The sequence below is a fragment of the Triticum aestivum genome, chromosome 6A (genome assembly GCF_018294505.1).
Source record: "Triticum aestivum cultivar Chinese Spring chromosome 6A, IWGSC CS RefSeq v2.1, whole genome shotgun sequence".
NCBI classification, from domain to species: Eukaryota; Viridiplantae; Streptophyta; class Magnoliopsida; order Poales; family Poaceae; genus Triticum; species Triticum aestivum.
The window spans coordinates 507,805,773-507,824,127 of NC_057809.1; positions in this window are offsets into that span (position 1 = coordinate 507,805,773).

The window sequence follows — 18,355 nt, forward strand, 5'->3', positions numbered from 1 at the left end:
GATAGACAAAGGGAATCGTATACGGGATTGATTGAATCCTTGACATAGTGGTTCATCCGATGAGATCATCGTGGAACATGTGGGAGACAACATGGGTATCCATATCCCGCTGTTGGTTATTGGCCGGAGAGATGTCTTGGTCATGTCTGCATAGTTCCCGAACCCGTAGGGTCTACACACTTAAGGTTCGGAGACGCTAGAGTTGTAATGGGAATTATATGTGGTTACTGAAAGTTGTTCGGAGTCCCGGATGAGATCCCGGACGTCACGAGGAGTTCTGGAATGGTCCGGAGGTGAAGATTTATATATGGGAAGTCCAGTTTCAGTCACCGGAAAGGTTTCGGGGTTTATCGGTATTGTACCGGGACCACCGAAGGGGTTCCGGGGGTCCACCTGCCCCGAAGGACCTAATGGGCTGTAGTTGGGTGGGAATCAGCCCCTTAGTGGGCTGGTGCGCCCCCCAAGGGCCCATGGCGCCGGGTTGGAAACCCTAGGGGGTCGCTGCCCCCCCGGGGCGGGCGTCCCCCCTAGTTGGAAACCCTAAGGGGGCCGCCGCCCCCCTCTTGATGGATCTAGGGGCCTGACCCCCTCTCCCCCCTATAAATAGTGGGGGGGAGGGCAACCGCACCCCTTCTCCTGGCGCAGCCCTCCCCCTTCCTACACCTTCTCCTCCTCCGTAGCGATTAGCGACGCTCTGCCGGAGAACCACGAGCTCCACCGCCACCACACCGTAGTGCTGCCGGAGCTCTCCCTCAGCTTCTACTTCCCCCTTGCTGGATCAAGAAGGAGGAGACGTCCCCGGGCTGTACGTGTGTTGAACACGGAGGCACCATCATTCGGCGCTTAGATCGGAATCAACCGCGATATGAATCGCTACGAGTATGACTCCTTTATCCGCGTTCGTGTAACACTTCCGCATCGCGATCTTCAAAGGTATCATGGGATGAAGCGGCCCGGACCGACCTTACACGTACACTTATGTGAGACAGGTTCCACCGAATGACATGCACTAGTTGCATATGGTGGCTAGCGGGTGTTTGTCTCTCCCACTTTAGTCGGATCGGATTCGATGAAAAGGGTCCTTATGAAGGGTAAATATAAATTAGCATATCACGTTGTGGTTTTGGCGTAGGTAAGAAACGTTCTTGCTAGAAACCTATAGCAGCCACGTAAAATTTGCAACAACAGTTAGAGGACGTCTAACTTGTTCTTGCAGCATATGCCGTGTGATGTGATATGGCCAAAAGGATGTGATGAATGATATATGTGATGTATGAGATTGATCATGTTCTTGTAATAGGAATCACGACTTGCATGTCGATGAGCATGACAACCGGCAGGAGCCATAGGAGTTATCTTAATTTATTGTATGACTTGCGTGTCAATGAAAATGCCATGTAATTACTTTACTTTATTGCTAACCGTTAGCCATAGTAGTAGAAGTAATAGTTGGTGAGACAACTTCATGAAGACACGATGATGGAGATCATGGTGTCATGCCGGTGACAATGATGATCATGGCGCCCCGAAGATGGAGATCAAAAGGAGAAAAATGACATTGGCCATATCATGTCACTATTTGATTGCATGTGATGTTTATCATGTTTTACATCATATTTTCTTAGAACGATGGTAGCTTAAATAAGATGATCCCTCGCAATAATTTCAAGAAAGTGTTCCCCCTAACTGTGCACCGTTGTGAAGGTTCATTTTTTCGAAGCACCACGTGATGATCGGGTGTGATAGATTCTAACGTTCGAATACAACGGGTGTAAGCCAGATTTACACACGCAATACACTTAGGTTGACTTGACGAGCCTAGCATGTACAAACATGGCCTCGGAACACGGAAGACCGAAAGGTCGAACATGAGTCGTGTAGAAGATACGATAAACATGAAGATGTTCACCGATGATGACTAGTCCGTCTCACGTGATGATCGGACACTGCCTAGTTGACTTGGATCATGTATCACTTAGATGACTAGAGGCATGTCTATCTGAGTGGGAGTTCATTAAATAATTTGATTAGATGAACTTAATTATCATGAACATAGTCTAAAAACTTTGCAATATGTCTTGTAGATCAAATGGCCCACGCTAATGTTTCCCTCAACTTCAACGTGTTCCTAGAGAAAACCAAGCTGAAAGACGATGGTAGCAACTACACAGACTGGGTCCGTAACCTGAGGATTATCCTCATAGCTGCCAAGAAAGCATATGTCCTTGAAGCACCGCTAGGTGATGCACCTGTTTTCCCAGCAACTCAAGACGTTATGAATGCCTGGCAGTCGCGTAGTGATGATTACTCCCTGGTTCTGTGCGGCATGCTTTACAGCTTAGAACCGGGGCTCCAAAAGCGTTTTGAGCAGCACAGAGCATATGAGATGTTCCAAGAGCTAAAAATGGTTTTCCAAGCTCATGCCCAGGTCGAGAGATATGAAGTCTCCGACAAGTTCTACAGTTCTAAGATGGAGGAGAATAGTTCTGTCAGCGAGCACATACTCAAAATGTCTGGGTTGCACAACCTCTTATCTCAGCTGGGAGTTAATCTCCCGGATGATGCGATCGTTGACAGAATCCTTCAGTTGCTCCCACCTAGCTACAAGAGCTTTGTGATGAACTTCAATATGCAGGGGATGGAAAAGACCATTCCTGAGGTATATTCAATGCTGAAATCAGCAGAGGTGGAGATCAAAAAGGAACATCAACTATTGATGGTGAATAAAACCACTAAGTTCAAGAAAGGCAAGGGTAAGAAGAACTTCAAGAAGGATGGCAAGGGAGTTGCCGCGCCCAGTAAGCCAGTTGCCGGGAAGAAGCCAAAGCATGGACCCAAGCCTGAGACTGAGTGTTTTTATTGCAAGGGAAATGATCATTGGAAGCGGAACTGCCCCAAGTACTTAGCGGATAAGAAGGCCGAAAATACCAAAGGTATATGTGATATACATGTTATTGATGTGTACCTAACCAGCGCTCGTAGTAGCTCCTGGGTATTTGATACTAGTGCGGTTGCTCATATTTGTAACTCAAAACAGGAGCTGCGGAATAAGCGGAGACTGGCGAAGGACGAGGTGACGATGCGCGTCGGGAATGGTTCCAAGGTCGATGTGATCACCGTCGGCACGCTACCTCTACATTTACCTACGGGATTAGTTTTAAACCTCAATAATTGTTATTTAGTACCAGCTTTGAGCATGAACATTGTATCTGGATCTTGTTTAATGCGAGATGGCAACTCATTTAAATTTGAGAATAATTGTTGTTCTATTTATATGAGAGACATGTTTTATGGTCATGCCCCGCTGTTCAATGGTTTATTCTTATTTAATCTCGAACGTGATGTTACACATATTCATAGTGTGAATGCCAAAATATGTAAGGTTGATAATGATAGTCCCACATACTTGTGGCACTGCCTCCTTGGTCTCATTGGTGTCAAACGCATGAAGAAACTCCATGCAGATGGACTTTTGGAGTCTCTTGATTATGAATCATTTGACACGTGCGAACCATGCCTCATGGTAAAAATGACCAAGACTCCATTCTTCGGAACCAATGGAGCGAGCAACCAACTTACTGGAAATCATACATACTGATGTGTGTGGTCTAATGAGCGTTGAGGCTCGTGGTGGTTATCGCTATGTTCTCACCCGCACGGATGACTTAAGTAGATATGGGTATGTCTACTTAATGAAACACAAGTCTGAGACCTTTGAAAAGTTCAAGGAATTTCAGAGTGAGGTTGAGAATCAACGTGACAGGAAAATCAAGTTCTTACGATCAAATCGTGGGGGAGAATATTTGAGTCACGAATTTGGCACACACTTAAGGAAATGTGGAATTGTTTCACAACTCATGCCGCCTGGAACACCTCAGCGTAATGGTGTGTCTGAACATCGTAATCGCACTCTATTGGATATGGTGCGATATACGATGTCTCTTATCGATCTACCGTATCATTTTGGGGTTATGCTATAGAGACTGCCGCATTCACTTTAAATAGGGCTCTGTCGAAATCCGTTGAGACGACATCGTATGAACTGTGGTTTGGGAAGAAACCTAAGCTGTCGTTGTCGGATTTCGGGTTCCGGCAGACCCTTGAGGTTCAAACACTGGGGTGCGCGCGGAGCTTTCGTCTCCTACCTACCTGCACCCCTCCGCTTGCTAGGATCTGAACTAAAGAAAGAACAACACAAGAGACACAGGGTTTATACTGGTTCGGGCCACCGTTGTGGTGTAATATCCTACTCCAGTGTGTGGTGTGGTGGATTGCCTCTTGGGCTGATGATGATGAACAATGCAAGGAAGAACAACCTCGCGAGGGTCTGTTCTTGGCTGGGGCGATGAACTGCTGGGAGGAGCTCAGTCACCCTTCTCTCTCTCTATCTGATCTAAACCCCTCTCTCAAGAGCCTCCTTCTCCAAACCTCTCAGCTCTCTGTCCGTGTCTCTTTTGCGGGTGGCTGGTCCTATTTATAGAGGCCCTGGTCCTCTTCCCAAATATCGAGCGGGAAGGGAGCCAACAATGGCGGGCTAATTTGAAGGGGGACAGCTAGTATCAGCTATCCTGACAAAGGTAGTCTTCGCCTGCGCAAAGCTCTGGTGATGATGCCGTCTTGAGCTCCACGGTGACCTCCGTCTCATAGTCACTCCTGGTCTTGGTCTCGTTGCACCGAAATGGAAACCTTTTCCTGATGCCTCGGTACTCTGCGGCTGCGTTTGTCCCCTTTGCACCAGAGAGGAAAGGAGGACACTGCGTGGGCTGGCACCCGCCTGGCGCCCTCGGTCGTCATGGCTTGCGTCACGGGCACCTCGTGAGGTACCCCACCTTGATCTCTCCGCCTCCTCGTGAGCCAGCCTGACGAGGCCGTGCCTGAGGAAGCACCGCGTCGTCCGCCCCGCGAGGCTTGGCCCCTCGCGAGGGTCTTGGGTTCGTGTTGGTGAAGATGGGCCGCGCTGGGCCCCCTTTGAGCCACGCCGCAGGCCGCAGGCAGGCAAGTCTGGGGACCCCCGTTCCCAGAATGCCGACAGTAGCCCCCGGGCCCAAGGCGCGCCCGGGCTTGGCCGTGTAGGGAGGCGGAAGGGCAAGAGCGAAGCGCCGCGGGCCCTAATAGCCTGCGGCCATAGGCGCCGCGTGGCGGTTGATGGGACATGGGCGTCTCCACTTCCCCATGGTGCCTCGGCAACTGCACGGATTGGACAAGTCCCTACATGCAAAGCGGGTCATAATTACATGTGATCATGGGGGCCGTTGGTTGGCCATCGCCAGCTATAAATATGGACCGGTGCGCGCTCTTCCAGTTCATCCCCCCTTGCTTCTCCTTTTTCTTCATGGCCCCGTCGAGGAGGTTCTCGGCCGCAGAGAAGGGGAAGGCTCGCCAGGTCGAGCCCGCCTCTCCCCCGCCCAAGCGCGGCCGAGGGCGCCCTCTCAAACATCCTGTGGCCACCACGGTGGCTCCCCGCTGCCGTGGAGGCGATCTTCAGCACAGCGACGGGCGGATTGCTGTGGCCGGGGGGCGCGCTCCGGCTGCGCGTCCCCCTAGGCCGCGCTTTCGCGCTGCTGAAGTGCTGCCGGAGTTCGTCGTGTGGTCGGCGGAGCCGACTAGCACCCGGCTTCCACTTCCTCGCTTCCTCCTTGGCGAGCTCCCGGCCGGCGCCCCGGGCGGCCTCTGGCTCCAGGCCGACGGCTGCTGCAGCCGGGCTTCATGGGTCTCACTGGAGGTCTCCGCGACCGGGAGCCTATCTCTGGCCCGCGGTTGGTAGACGTTTGCCCGCGCGCGTGGCCTGAGCCATCGATGCACCATACACTTCAAGTTCGACGGCGATGCCACCCTCTACGTGAGGGTGTTTGGGGAAGACGGTCGCCGCACAGGGTGTTGCCCCAAGGGTGACGACCGCGGCTGGGAACCCAGCTCCGGCGATGATGGAGAGGGCAGCGCTCGCACGGCTGGCGGCGCTCAGGGTTCCTCAAGCTTCTCCGGTTCTTCTTCAGGCGGCGACTCTTCTAGCAGTGGCCGCGGTCAGCCCCCACGCCGTCGTATCTGCTTGGGAGGTGGTAACGTGTCCGCCCGCCGTCGCGCCCTGGTGAAGCGCGAGAGGGAGTCCGCCTGAGCTCCGGAGGCAGCTCGGGCCTTCCCTGCGGGCCGGTGTGAGGCGAGCTGCACCAGATTTGTCCTTTCTTTTCCTTTTTCCTGCATAACAAAGATAGTAGCGTGGAGCCCCGCGGGGGCGTGTTTGGGTTATTGATGTTAATCATTGTTTTGCTTTTGTTATTGTACCTTCCGGCTATGTGCCCGCGCGTGGATAATTCCCGGCCCCGGCCGTGGGGGGCGACCGACCCAGGCGCTTTGTTTGTGTCGCGGTGCCCGTGGGGCACGGACTGGAGGGGTGCTCCTGTGATGGGCCCAGGTCGTGAACCCTTTGAATGACTAGGATAGGAACACTCGCGAGGGCGCTCGGCTGCCCCTCTCGCGAGGCCTTGCACAAGAGAAATCGAGGTAGGAGAGCGAAAAGTCGAAGAACCACAAGCCAAAGATGGCAACAACTTCAATAAAACTTTGAATGAGAAGGAACAAGCCAACTACAGAAAGCAAATGAAAAGCCGCGTCTGGCACCTAATCTAGTCTTTGACGTCTTCTCACCAGCGCGGAGCTAAGTGCTGCCACTAGGCGTGGGAGGGAGCCCCAGGGCCTGAGGCCGGCGCTCCTGAGACTTCGGGGCGTGTACAACCCCAACTCATTATTACGTGAGAGTGTCACGGGCGGTGAGCTTCACAGGCGTTGGCCTTCTTCACAGGCTCCGGGCCTTTTCCAAAACGTGATAGCTTCACAGGCATTCGCCTTCTTCACAGGCTCCGGGCCTTCTCCAAAACACGATAGCTTCACAGGCATTCGCCTTCTTCACAGGCTCCGGGCCTTTTCCAAAACGCGATAGCTTCACAGGCATTCGCCTTCTTCATAGGCTCTGGGACTTTTCCAAAACGCGATAGCTTCACAGGCATTTGCCTTCTTCACATGCTCCGGGCCTTTTCCAAAACGCGATAGCTTCACAGGCATTCGCCTTCTTCATAGGCTCCGGGCCTTTTCCAAAACGCGATAGCTTCACAGGCATTCGCCTTCTTCACAGGCTCTGGGCCTTTTTAGGGGTAGAACCTCCGGAGGTGCTGGATGTTCCATGCGTTCTGGACTGGCACCCCCTCCTGAGTCTCCAAGCGCGCGGAGCCGGGCCTGGAAACATGAACAACTTTGAACGGGCCCTCCCACATGGGAGAGAGCTTGTGCAGCCCCTCCCTGGAGAGAACCCGCATGAGCACGAGGTCTCCTACCTCGAGAGTTCTGGGGCGGATGTTGCGGCAGTGATATCGCCGCAGTGCTTGTTGGTACCTCGCCGCTTGTAGCGCGGCTTCTCGGCGATGTTCCTCCCCCAGCACGAGGTCCATCCCCTGCATGGCGTCCTGCTGCGCCTTATCGAACCCCAGGACCCGCGCGGAGCGACATCTGACCTCGTGAGGGAGGACCGCTTCGGCTCCGTAGATCAGGAAGAACGGGGTCTCTCCAGTCGGCTTGGTCGCAGTTGTGCGGATGGACCACAACACGGACTGAAGCTCGTCGTACCAACCTCTGCCGCAAGCCTCCAGCTTCTTCTTGAACGTCCTGGTCTTGAGGCCCCTCAGGACCTCCGCGTTGGCTCGCTCGGCCTGGCCGTTGCTTCGGGGGTGCGCCACCGAAGCGTAACATATCTGCGTTCCAAGGTTAGCACAGTATGTTTTGAAGAGGTTACTGGTGAACTGCGAACCGTTGTCCGTGATGATGCAATTCGGCACCCCAAACCGGCTCACGATGCCCTTGATGAACCTGACCGCGGAACCCGCGGGAATGGTGCGGACAGCCTCTACTTCAGCCCACTTGGTGAACTTGTCCACGACGACGTAGAGGTAGCGGTAGCCCCCGGGGGCCCGAGGAAACGGGCCCAAGATGTCCAGCCCCCAGACTGCGAATGGCCATGAAAGGGGTATAGTCTGCAAGCCTCCTGCTGGCTGATGGATCTGCTTGGCGTGGAACTGGCAGGCCTCACAAGCTTTCACTAGTTCGACGGCGTCATTGAGCGCGGTGGGCCAATAAAACCCACTGCGGAATGCCTTACCGACGAGGGTCCATGATGATGAATGATGTCCACAGTCTCCGCCGTGTATATCTTCCAACAGTTCCTTCCCTTACTCCCTGGAGATGCAGCACAGGGATACATCGTTTGGCCACTTCCGGTAGAGCTCTCCATCCTTGATGCAGTATGCCGTGGCCTGGCGTGCCACTCGCTCCGCTTCCTCCTCCTTCTCTGGCAGGGCCCCTTGCGTTAGGTAACTCCGGAGCTCCGTGATCCAACATCCCTCCTGAGGTTCCATCGTCAGGAGCAGGCGTGCTCCTGAGGCCGGGCCACAGGCTGGAGCCCCTGAGGCAGGTGGCTGGGGGAGCTCCTCCCGAGGCTGAGCTGTGTTCGATAATGACGGCAGGGCTGAGGGCTTGAAGAGCCGCTCCTCGAAAACGCCAGGCTCCTGAGGTAACCGCCTGGACGCCCGTTTGGCGATGTCGTCGGCCTCCTGGTTGGTGCCACGGGGCACATGCTGCAACTCCAACGCCCAGAACTGCTTCTCCATCCTGCGGACCTCCGCTAGGTAGGCTTCCATGTGCTCATCCTTCAGCTCGTACACCTTATTGGAGAAATTGACAAGGAGCTGTGAGTCGCCCTTGATGGTGAGGCGTTTCACCCCCAGGGCAGCCGCGGCCTTCAAGCCCGCTATTAAACCTTCATACTCCGCTATGTTGTTGGAGACCTTTTCACCTTGCTGGAAGCAGAGCTGCACGGCGTAGTAGAGCTTGTCCTGAGTGGGCGATACAAGCACCGCCCCAGCCCCAGCGCCATGCCTGGAGAACGCCCCATCGAAGTACATGACCCAGCCTTCTGGCGCCTCACTTCCCAGGGACAGGGACCGATCCTCGTCGGCCTTGAGGCCTGGCGCCTCCGTCCATTCTGCCACAAAATCCGCCAACACTGCTCCCTTGATGACTCTGGTCGTGCTGAATTCGAGCTGAAATGCTTGCAGTTCTATGTGCCACTCAGCGACCCTTCCAGCTGAATTAGGGCTCCTGAGCACTCTCTCCAGGGGGTATGACGAGACGACCTTGATGGGGTGACCCTGAAAATAGTGCCGCAGCTTGCGCAAGGCCACCAGTAGCGCGAGGAGGAGTTTCTGAGGCATGGGGTACCGTGCCCTTGCATCCCACAACACCGTGCTGATGAAGTACACTGGGTGCTCAACGAGGTGGAGTGCGTCAGTGCTGGTGGCTCTTCCGCCTCCGGTGCGCCTCTCTGCGGCGGTTGATCCTCCTCAGTCGCTGTGGCAGTTTCTGTGGGCCTTCCTTGTCCCGGGCTGCTGCCGCGGTTTTGATTCGGCGCTCCTCTCTGACTGCCACCAAGCCTGCACTGGCAGAGTAGGGAGTGGTGGCGAGGTAAAGCACCAGGGGCTCTTGAGGGCGCGGAGCCACCATGACCGGTGGGCTGGTCAAGTATCTCTTGAGATCCTGGAACGCCTTGTCGACCTCTTCAGTCCACTCGAAGGGCCCCTTTTTCTTCATTAGCTGGAAGAAAGACAGTGCTCGTTCCCCCAACTTGGAGATGAAGCGCCCTAGCGCGGTCGCGTGCCCCGTGATCTTCTGCATTTCTCTGAGGGTCTTTGGCGGGCTCATGTCTTCCACCGCCTTGACCTTCTCTGGGTTAGCCTCGATGCCTCGGTGGGACACGAGGAAACCCAAGAGCTTGCCCGAGGGGACTCCGAACACACACTTCTCTGGGTTGAGCCGTAGGTTCACGGCGTTGAGGCTAGCAAAGGTTTCCTCCAAGTCTTGTATCAAGGTCCTGGCCTCCCGAGACTTTACCACAATGTCATCGACGTAAGCCTCAACATTCTTCCCGAGCTGCGGGCCCAAGGTGATGTGCATCAGCCGTTGGAAGGTCGCCCCTGCGTTACGCAGAGTGGGAACGGATCTTGCGGGCATGCTTTGTTGAGGTTGGTGAAGTCGACACACATGCGCTCCTTCCCTCCCTTCTTTGGCACAACGACAGGGTTGGCCAACCAATCCGGGTATCGGACCTCGCGAATGACCCCAGCGGCTTCTAATTTGTGGGTCTCTTAGACGATGAAGGCCTGCTTTTCTGTGGACTGCCGCCTGGCCTTCTGCTTCACAGGGCGCACGTTGGGGCACACGTTGAGGTGATGCTCGATTACACCCCTAGGGATCCCTGCCAACTGGTCAGGCTCCCAAGTGTATACCTTCTTGTTTGCACGCAGGAACCCGACCAGGGCCTTCTCCTGCTCGGGTTCAAGGTGGGCGCCTATGGTGAAAGTGGCGTTGGTAGACCCGTCCTGATCGACGGGTATCTGCTTGGTTTCTGCCTTGTCTTGGGTGAACAACTGTTTCTTCTTGGCGGGTGCAGCCCCCTTGGGCCCGGGGGTCTCCAAGTCGGCGGGCTGTGCCGACGCCGCCATCTTGAAGGCGAGCTTGAGCACCCGCAGCGCGTCCCTGGTGTCCCCATGCACAGTGAGGACACCGCTGCTCCTGGGCATCTTCATGAGGTTGTACGCCGGGTGCGTCGCAGCCATGAACTGGGCCAGCGCTGGGTAGCCGAGGATGGCGTTGTAGGGGAGGCCGATGGGGGCGATGTCGAAGTCGACCAGCTCCATGCGGAAGTTGTCGTAGGTGCCGAAGGTTACTGGGAGCCGGATCTGTCCCAAGGAGCTGGACGACCCGCCCCCAACGCCTGAGAAGGGCCGGCTGGGTTGCAGCTGTTCCAGGGGTATGCAGAGGAGGTTGAAGGCCTCGACCGAGAGCACGCTGAGGCTCGCGCCGCCATCAATGAGGGTCCTGGTGACGGCCACCTGGCAGATGGTGGGTGTGCACAGCATGGGGAGCGCACCCGAGCAGGCCGAGTTGGAGGGGTGGTCCTCCGAGCTGAAGGTCAGGCCGGTCTCGGGCGCCGCCCAGTCCAGGGGAGCCCCCTGCCGCGTGGAAGCGGCGCTGACCCGACAGATGAACGGCTTGACGTGGTGACTTGTAGGTGGCGCCTGCGAGCCGCCCAAGAGGGCCGCGACAATGTTGTGGGGCTCCATGGGCGCGCGGAGCGCGCGGGATGAAGAACCAGCTGGGGTGAGCGAGGGAGTTGCGGTGCGGCTGTCTTGCCGCACGGACAGATGCCGGGACGATGCTTGCTGCTCGTCCCCCGCCGGGCCGGTGGCGGCGTTGACGGCAGGTGACGGGGAACGGCGAGGACGCCCGCCGACAGGGGCCGTCTGGGCGACGCGGGAAGCGAGCGCGGCCCGGCACTCGGCGCGGGCCCGACAAGCGTCAGACATGGGCGTGATGGTTGGAGGAGAACGGCGTGGTGGAAGACGAATCCCGGTGCACCCCTACCTGGCGCGCCGAATGTCGGATTTCGGGTTCCGGCAGACCCTTGAGGTTCGAACACTGGGGTGCGCGCGGAGCTTTCGTCTCCTACCTACCTGCACCCCTCCGCCTTGCTAGGATCTGAACTAAAGAAAGAACAACACAAGAGACACAGGGTTTATACTGGTTCGGGCCACCGTTGTGGTGGAATACCCTACTCCAGTGTGTGGTGTGGTGGATTGCCTCTTGGGCTGATGATGATGAACAATACAAGGAAGAACAGCCTCGCGAGGGTCTGTTCTTGGCTGGGGCGATGAATTGCTGGGAGGAGCTCAGTCACCCTTCTCTCTCTCTCTATCTGATCTAAACCCCTCTCTCAAGAGCCTCCTTCTCCGAACCTCTCAGCTCTCTGTCCGTGTCTCTTTTGCGGGTGGCTGGTCCTATTTATAGAGGCCCTGGTCCTCTTCCCAAATATCGAGCGGGAAGGGAGCCAACAATGGCAGGCTAATTTGAAGGGGGACAGCTAGTATCAGCTATCCTGACAAAGGTAGTCTTCGCCTGCGCAAAGCTCTGGTGATGACGCCGTCTTGGGCTCCACGGTGACCTCCGTCTCGTAGTCACTCCTGGTCTTGGTCTTGTTGCACCAAAATGGCAACCTTTGCCTGATGCCTCTGTACTCCGCGGCTGTGCTTGCCCCCTTTGCACCAGAGAGGAAAGGAGGACACTGCGCGGGCTGGCACCCACCTGGCGCCCTCGGTCGTCATGGCTTGCGTCACGGGCACCTCGTGAGGTACCCCGCATTGATCTCTCTGCCTCCTCGTGAGCCATCCTGACGAGGCCGTGCCTGAGGAAGCTCCGCATCGTCCGCCCCGCGAGGCTTGGCCCCTCACGAGGGTCTTGGGTTCGTGTTGGTGAAGATGGGCCGCTCTGCCCCCCCTTTGAGCCACGCCGCAGGCAGGCAAGTCTGGGGACCCCCGTTCCCAGAACGCCGACAGTCGTTTCTAAAAGTTTGGGTATGCGATGCTTATGTCAAGAAACTTCAACCTGAAAAGCTCGAACCCAAATCGGAAAAATGCATCTTCATAGGATACCCTAAGGAAACTATTGGGTATACCTTCTACCTCAGATTCGAAGGCAAGATCTTTGTTGCCAAGAATGGATCCTTTTTAGAGAAAGAGTTTCTCTCGAAAGAAGTAAGTGGGAGGAAAGTAGAACTTGATGAAGTATTGCCTCTTGAACCGAAGAGTAGAGCAGCTCAAGAAAATGTTTCTGTGGTGCCTGCACCGACTAGAGAGGAAGTTAATGATGATGATCATGAAACTTCAGATCAAGTTGCTACTGAACTTCGTAGGTCCACAAGGACACGTTCCGCACCAGAGTGGTACGGCAACCCTGTCCTGGAAATCATGTTGTTAGACAATGGTGAACCTTCGAACTATGAAGAAGCGATGGCGGGCCCAGATTCCGACAAATGGCTTGAAGCCATGAAATCCGAGATAGGATCCATGTATGAAAATGAAGTATGGACTTTGACTGACTTGCCCGATGATCGGCGAGCCATAGAAAATAAATGGATCTTTAAGAAGAAGACAGACGCGGATGGTAATGTAACCATCTATAAGGCTCGGCTTGTCGCTAAGGGTTATCGACAAGTTCAAGGGGTTGACTACGATGAGACCTTCTCACCCGTAGCGAAGCTGAAGTTTGTCTGAATCATGTTAGCAATTGCCGCATTCTATGATTATGAGATATGGCAAATGGACGTCAAAACGGCATTCCTTAATGGTTTCCTTAAGGCAGAATTGCATAGGATGCAGCCGGAAGGTTTTGTCGATCCTAAGAATGCTGACAAGGTATGCAGGCTCCAATGCTCGATCTATGGGCTAGTGCAAGCATCTCGGAGTTGGAACATTCGTTTTGATGAGATGATCAAAGCGTTTGGGTTTACATAGATTTATGGAGAAGCCTGTGTTTACAAGAAAGTGAGTGGGAGCTCTGTAGCATTTCTCATATTATATGTGGATGACATACTATTGATGGGAAATGATATAGAACTCTTGGAAAGCATAAAGGCCTACTTGAATAAGTGTTTTTCTATGAAGGACCTTGGAGAAGCTGCTTATATATTAGGCATCAAGATCTATAGATATAGATCGAGACACCTCATTGGTCTTTCACAAAGCACGTACCTTGACAAAATATTGAAGAAGTTCAATATGGATTAGTCCAAGAAGGGGTTCTTGCCTGTATTGCAAGGTGTGAGTTTGAGCACGGCTCAGTGCCCGACCACGGCAGAAGATGGAGAAAAGATGAGTGTCATCCCCTATGCCTCGGCCATAGGGTCTATTATGTATGCCATGCTGTGTACCAGACCTGATGTAAACCTTGCCGTAAGTTTGGTAGGAAGGTACCAAAGTAATCCCGGTATGGAACACTGGACAACGGTCAAGAATATCCTGAAGTACCTGAAAAGGACTAAGGATATGTTTCTCGTTTATGGAGGTGACGAAGAGCTCGTCATAAAGGGTTATGTCGATGCTAGCTTCGACACATATCTGGATGACCAAGTCACAAACCGGATACGTGTATATTTTGAATGGTGGGGCAGTCAGCTGGTGCAGTTGCAAGCAAATCGTCGTGGTAGGATCTACATGTGAAGCGGAGTACATGGCAGCCTCAGAGGCAGCACATGAAGCAATCTGGATGAAGGAGTTCATTATGGACCTAGGAGTTATTCCCAATGCGTCGGGCCCGATGACTCTCTTCTGTGACAACACTGGAGCTATTGCCCTTGCCAAGGAGCCCAGGTTTCACAAGAAGACCAGGCATATCAAGTGTCGCTTCAACTCCATTCATGAAAATGTTCAAGATGGAGACATAGAGATTTGTAAAGTGCATACGGACCTGAGTGTAGCAGATCTGTTGACTAAACCTCTTCCACGTGCAAAGCATGATCAACACCAGAACTCTATGGGTGTTCGATTCATCACAATGTAACTAGGTTATTGACTCTAGTGCAAGTGGGAGACTGTTGGAAATATGCCCTAGACGTAATAATAAAATGGTTATTATTATATTTCCTTGTTCATGATAATTGTCTATCGTTCATGCTATAATTGTGTTATCCAGAAATCATAATACATGTGTGAATACATAGACCACAACATGTCCCTAGTGAGCCTCTAGTTGACTAGCTCGTTGATCAATAAATGGTTACAGTTTCCTAACCATGGACATAGGATGTCATTGATAACGGGATCACATCATTAGGATAATGATGTGATGGACAAGACCCAATCCTAAGCATAGCACAAGATCGTGTAGTTCATCTGCTAAAGCTTTTCTAATGTCAAGTATCTTTTCCTTAGACCATGAGATTGTGCAACTCCCGGGTACCGTAAGGGTACTTTGGGTGTGCCAAATGTCACAACGTAACTGGGACGCTATAAAGGTACACAATGGGTATCCCCAAAAGTATCTGTTGGGTTGGCACGAATCGAGACTGGGATTTGTCACTCTGTATGATGGAGAGGTATCTCTGGGCCCACTCGGTAATACATCATCATAATGAGCTCAATGTTACTAAGTGGTTGGTCATGGGATGATGTGTTACGGAATGAGTAAAGATACTTGCCATAACGAGATTGAACAAGGTATCGGTATACCGACGATCGAATCTCGGGCAAGTGCTATACCGGTAGACAAAGGGAATCGTATACGGGATTGATTGAATCCTTGACATAGTGGTTCATCCGATGAGATCATTGTGGAACATGTGGGAGCCAACATGGGTATCCAAATCCCACTATTGGTTATTGGCCGGAGAGATGTCTCGGTCATGTATGCATAGTTCCTGAACCCGTAGGGTCTACACACTTAAGGTTCGGTGATGCTAGAGTTGTAATGGGAATTGTATGTGGTTACCGAAAGTTGTTTGGAGTCCCGGATGAGATCGCGGACGTCATGAGGAATTCCGGAATGGTCTGGAGGTGAAGATTTATATATGGGAAGTCCAGTTACAGTCAATAGAAAGGTTTCGGGGTTTACCGGTATTGTACCGGGACCACCGAAGGAGTTCCGAGGGTCCACCGGGAGGGTCCACCTGCCCCGAAGGACCTAATGGGCTGTAGTTGGGTGGGAACCAGCCCCTTAGTGGGCTGGTGCGCTCCCCAAGGGCCCAAGGCGCCGGGTTGGAAACCCTAGGGGGCCGCTGCCCCCCCTGGGGGGCGGGCGCCCCCCTAGTTGGAAACCCTAAGGGGGCCGATGCCCCAAGGGCCGCTGCCCCAGGGGCCGCCACCCCCTCTAGATGGATCTAGGGGGCCGGCCCCCTCGCCGCTTCCCCCTATGAATAGTGGGGGGGGGGTGGGAGGGTAACCGCACCCCTTCTCCTGGCGCAGCCCTCCCCCTTCCTACACCTTCTCCTCCTCCGTAGCGCTTAGCGAAGCTCTGCCGGAGAACCATGAGCTCCACCGCCACCACGCTGTCATGCTGTCGGAGCTCTCCCTCAATTTCTCCTTCCCCCTTGCTGGATCAATAAGGAGGAGACGTCCCCGAGCTATACATGTGTTGAACGAGGAGGCGCTGTCGTTCGACGCTTAGATCGGAATCAACCGCGATCTGAATCGCTACGAGTACGACTCCTTTATCCGCGTTCTTGTAATGCTTCCGCATCGCGATATTCAAAGGTATGAAGATGCACTCCCCTCTCGTTGCTAGTAAACTCCATAGATTGATCTTGGTGATGCGTAGAATTTTTTGAATTTCTGCAACGATTCCCAACATTAGGTATATGGCTCTTGTTAGGATCCTCTGAAGATTCTTCACTACATCTCATCATCTTGACACTATCATCTGGATTAGGTGCTGGCTTACCAACAAACTTGGCTAGAACCACTGTTTGGCTCTCTGTAATTTTAGCGCGGTGTGCATCCTCTTGTTTAGTGGAAAGTGTTGGTGCTAAAACCAACAGATCTCGGGTAGGGGTCCCAAGCTGGTTTTTTTGAGTAAGATGGTAACATGAGAAAGTAGGAACATGGTGTTTTACCTAGGTTCGGGCCCTCTTGAGTAGATAAACCCTACATCTTGCTCTCGTTTATATTGATTGTGAGGGGCTACAAAGTGCATTATGATCTACCTCGAGATCATATGAATGAGTTCTGGCCTCCTAAACTTGTAATCGTCCCTCTACGGACTAAACCCCTCGGCTTATATAGGAACCGAGGGTATCTATGATTTACATGGATGGTTTGTAATCTAAGGATAAACATGCCAATCGTTTAAACACGCCTTGAAGTGTATGCTAAGTCTTCAGAGATCTTTATCTTTATGACGGTGAGGTCCATGCCATATGGGGCCCATTCATTGGTCACCAGTGAGTCCTCGGCCTGGCCCATGGATTATGGACTAACGTGGTATGCACCCCCTAGTCCAGGACACAGTCAATAGCCCCCGAACTAGTATTCAAGCTGAGGATATCGAGCATATTCTTTGGAATAGCTTCACAATCTTAAGTCTTCAGTTTCGTAGACGAGTTCCATTTTCCACATCGGCTTTTTTATTCCAAGGACATGCAAGTGGTTTTCAGCAAGGTAATCTCTGCAAGCACTGAACTTGTCGGCAACGAGTAGTTTGATAGCAAGGTAATTTGTAAGGAGCAAGTAACAGTAACGGTAAATAAAGTGCAGCAAGGTAGCCCAATACCTTTGTGTCAAAGGAAATGCCAAAACGGACTCTTATAATAAGCAAAGCATTCTTGAGGGTACACGGGAATTTCATCTAGTCACTTTCATCATGTTGGTTTGATTCGTGTTCGCTACTTTGATAATTTTATATGTGGTTGGACCGGTGCTTAGGTGTTGTTCTTACTTGAACAAACCTCCTACTTAACAATAAAGCAGCTCATGAACAAAGGGTAAAGCCAGTTCTGATAGATGCAAAGAACGATACACGCCACAGGGGCGGACCCACGTGGCTTGTAGATGATGCAGCCTGAGGGCGCTGTTGGAAATATGCCCTAGAGGCAATAATAAAAGCATTATTATTATATTTCCTTGTTCATGATAATTGTCTTTATTCATGCTATAATTGTGTTAACCGGAAATCGTAATACATGTGGGAATAATAGACGCCAACATGTCCCTAGTAAGCCTCTAGTTGACTAGCTCGTTGATCAACAGATAGTCATGGTTTCCTGACTATGGACATTGGATGTCATTAATAACGAGATCACATCATTAGGAGAATGATGTGATGGACAAGACCCAATCCTAAACATAGCACAAGATCGTATAGTTCGTTTGCTAGAGTTTTCCAATGTCAAGTATCTTTTCCTTAGACCATGAGATCGTATAACTCCCTGATACCGTAGGAGTGCTTTGGGTATACCGAACGTCACAACGTAACTGGGTGACTATAAAGGTATACTATGGGTATCTCCGAAAGTATCTGTTGGGTTGACACGGATCAAGACTGGGATTTGTCACTCCGTATGACGGAGAGGTATCACTGGGCCCACTCGGTAATGCATCATCATAATGAGCTCAAAGTGACCAAGTGTTTGATCACGGGATCATGCATTACGGTAGAGTAAAGTGACTTGCCGGTAACGAGATTGAACGAGGTATTGGGATACCGACGATCGGATCTCGGGCAAGTAACATACCGATTGACAAAGGGAATTGTATACGGGGTTGTTTGAATCCTCGACATCGTGGTTCATCCGATGAGATCATCGAGGAGCATGTGGGAGCCAACATGGGTATCCAGATCCTGCTGTTGGTTATTGACCGGAGAGCGATCTCGGTCATATCTACATGTCTCCCGAACCCGTAGGGTCTACACACTTAAGGTTCGGTGACGCTAGGGTTGTAGGGATATGTATATGCAGTAACCCGAATGTTGTTCGGAGTCCCGGATGAGA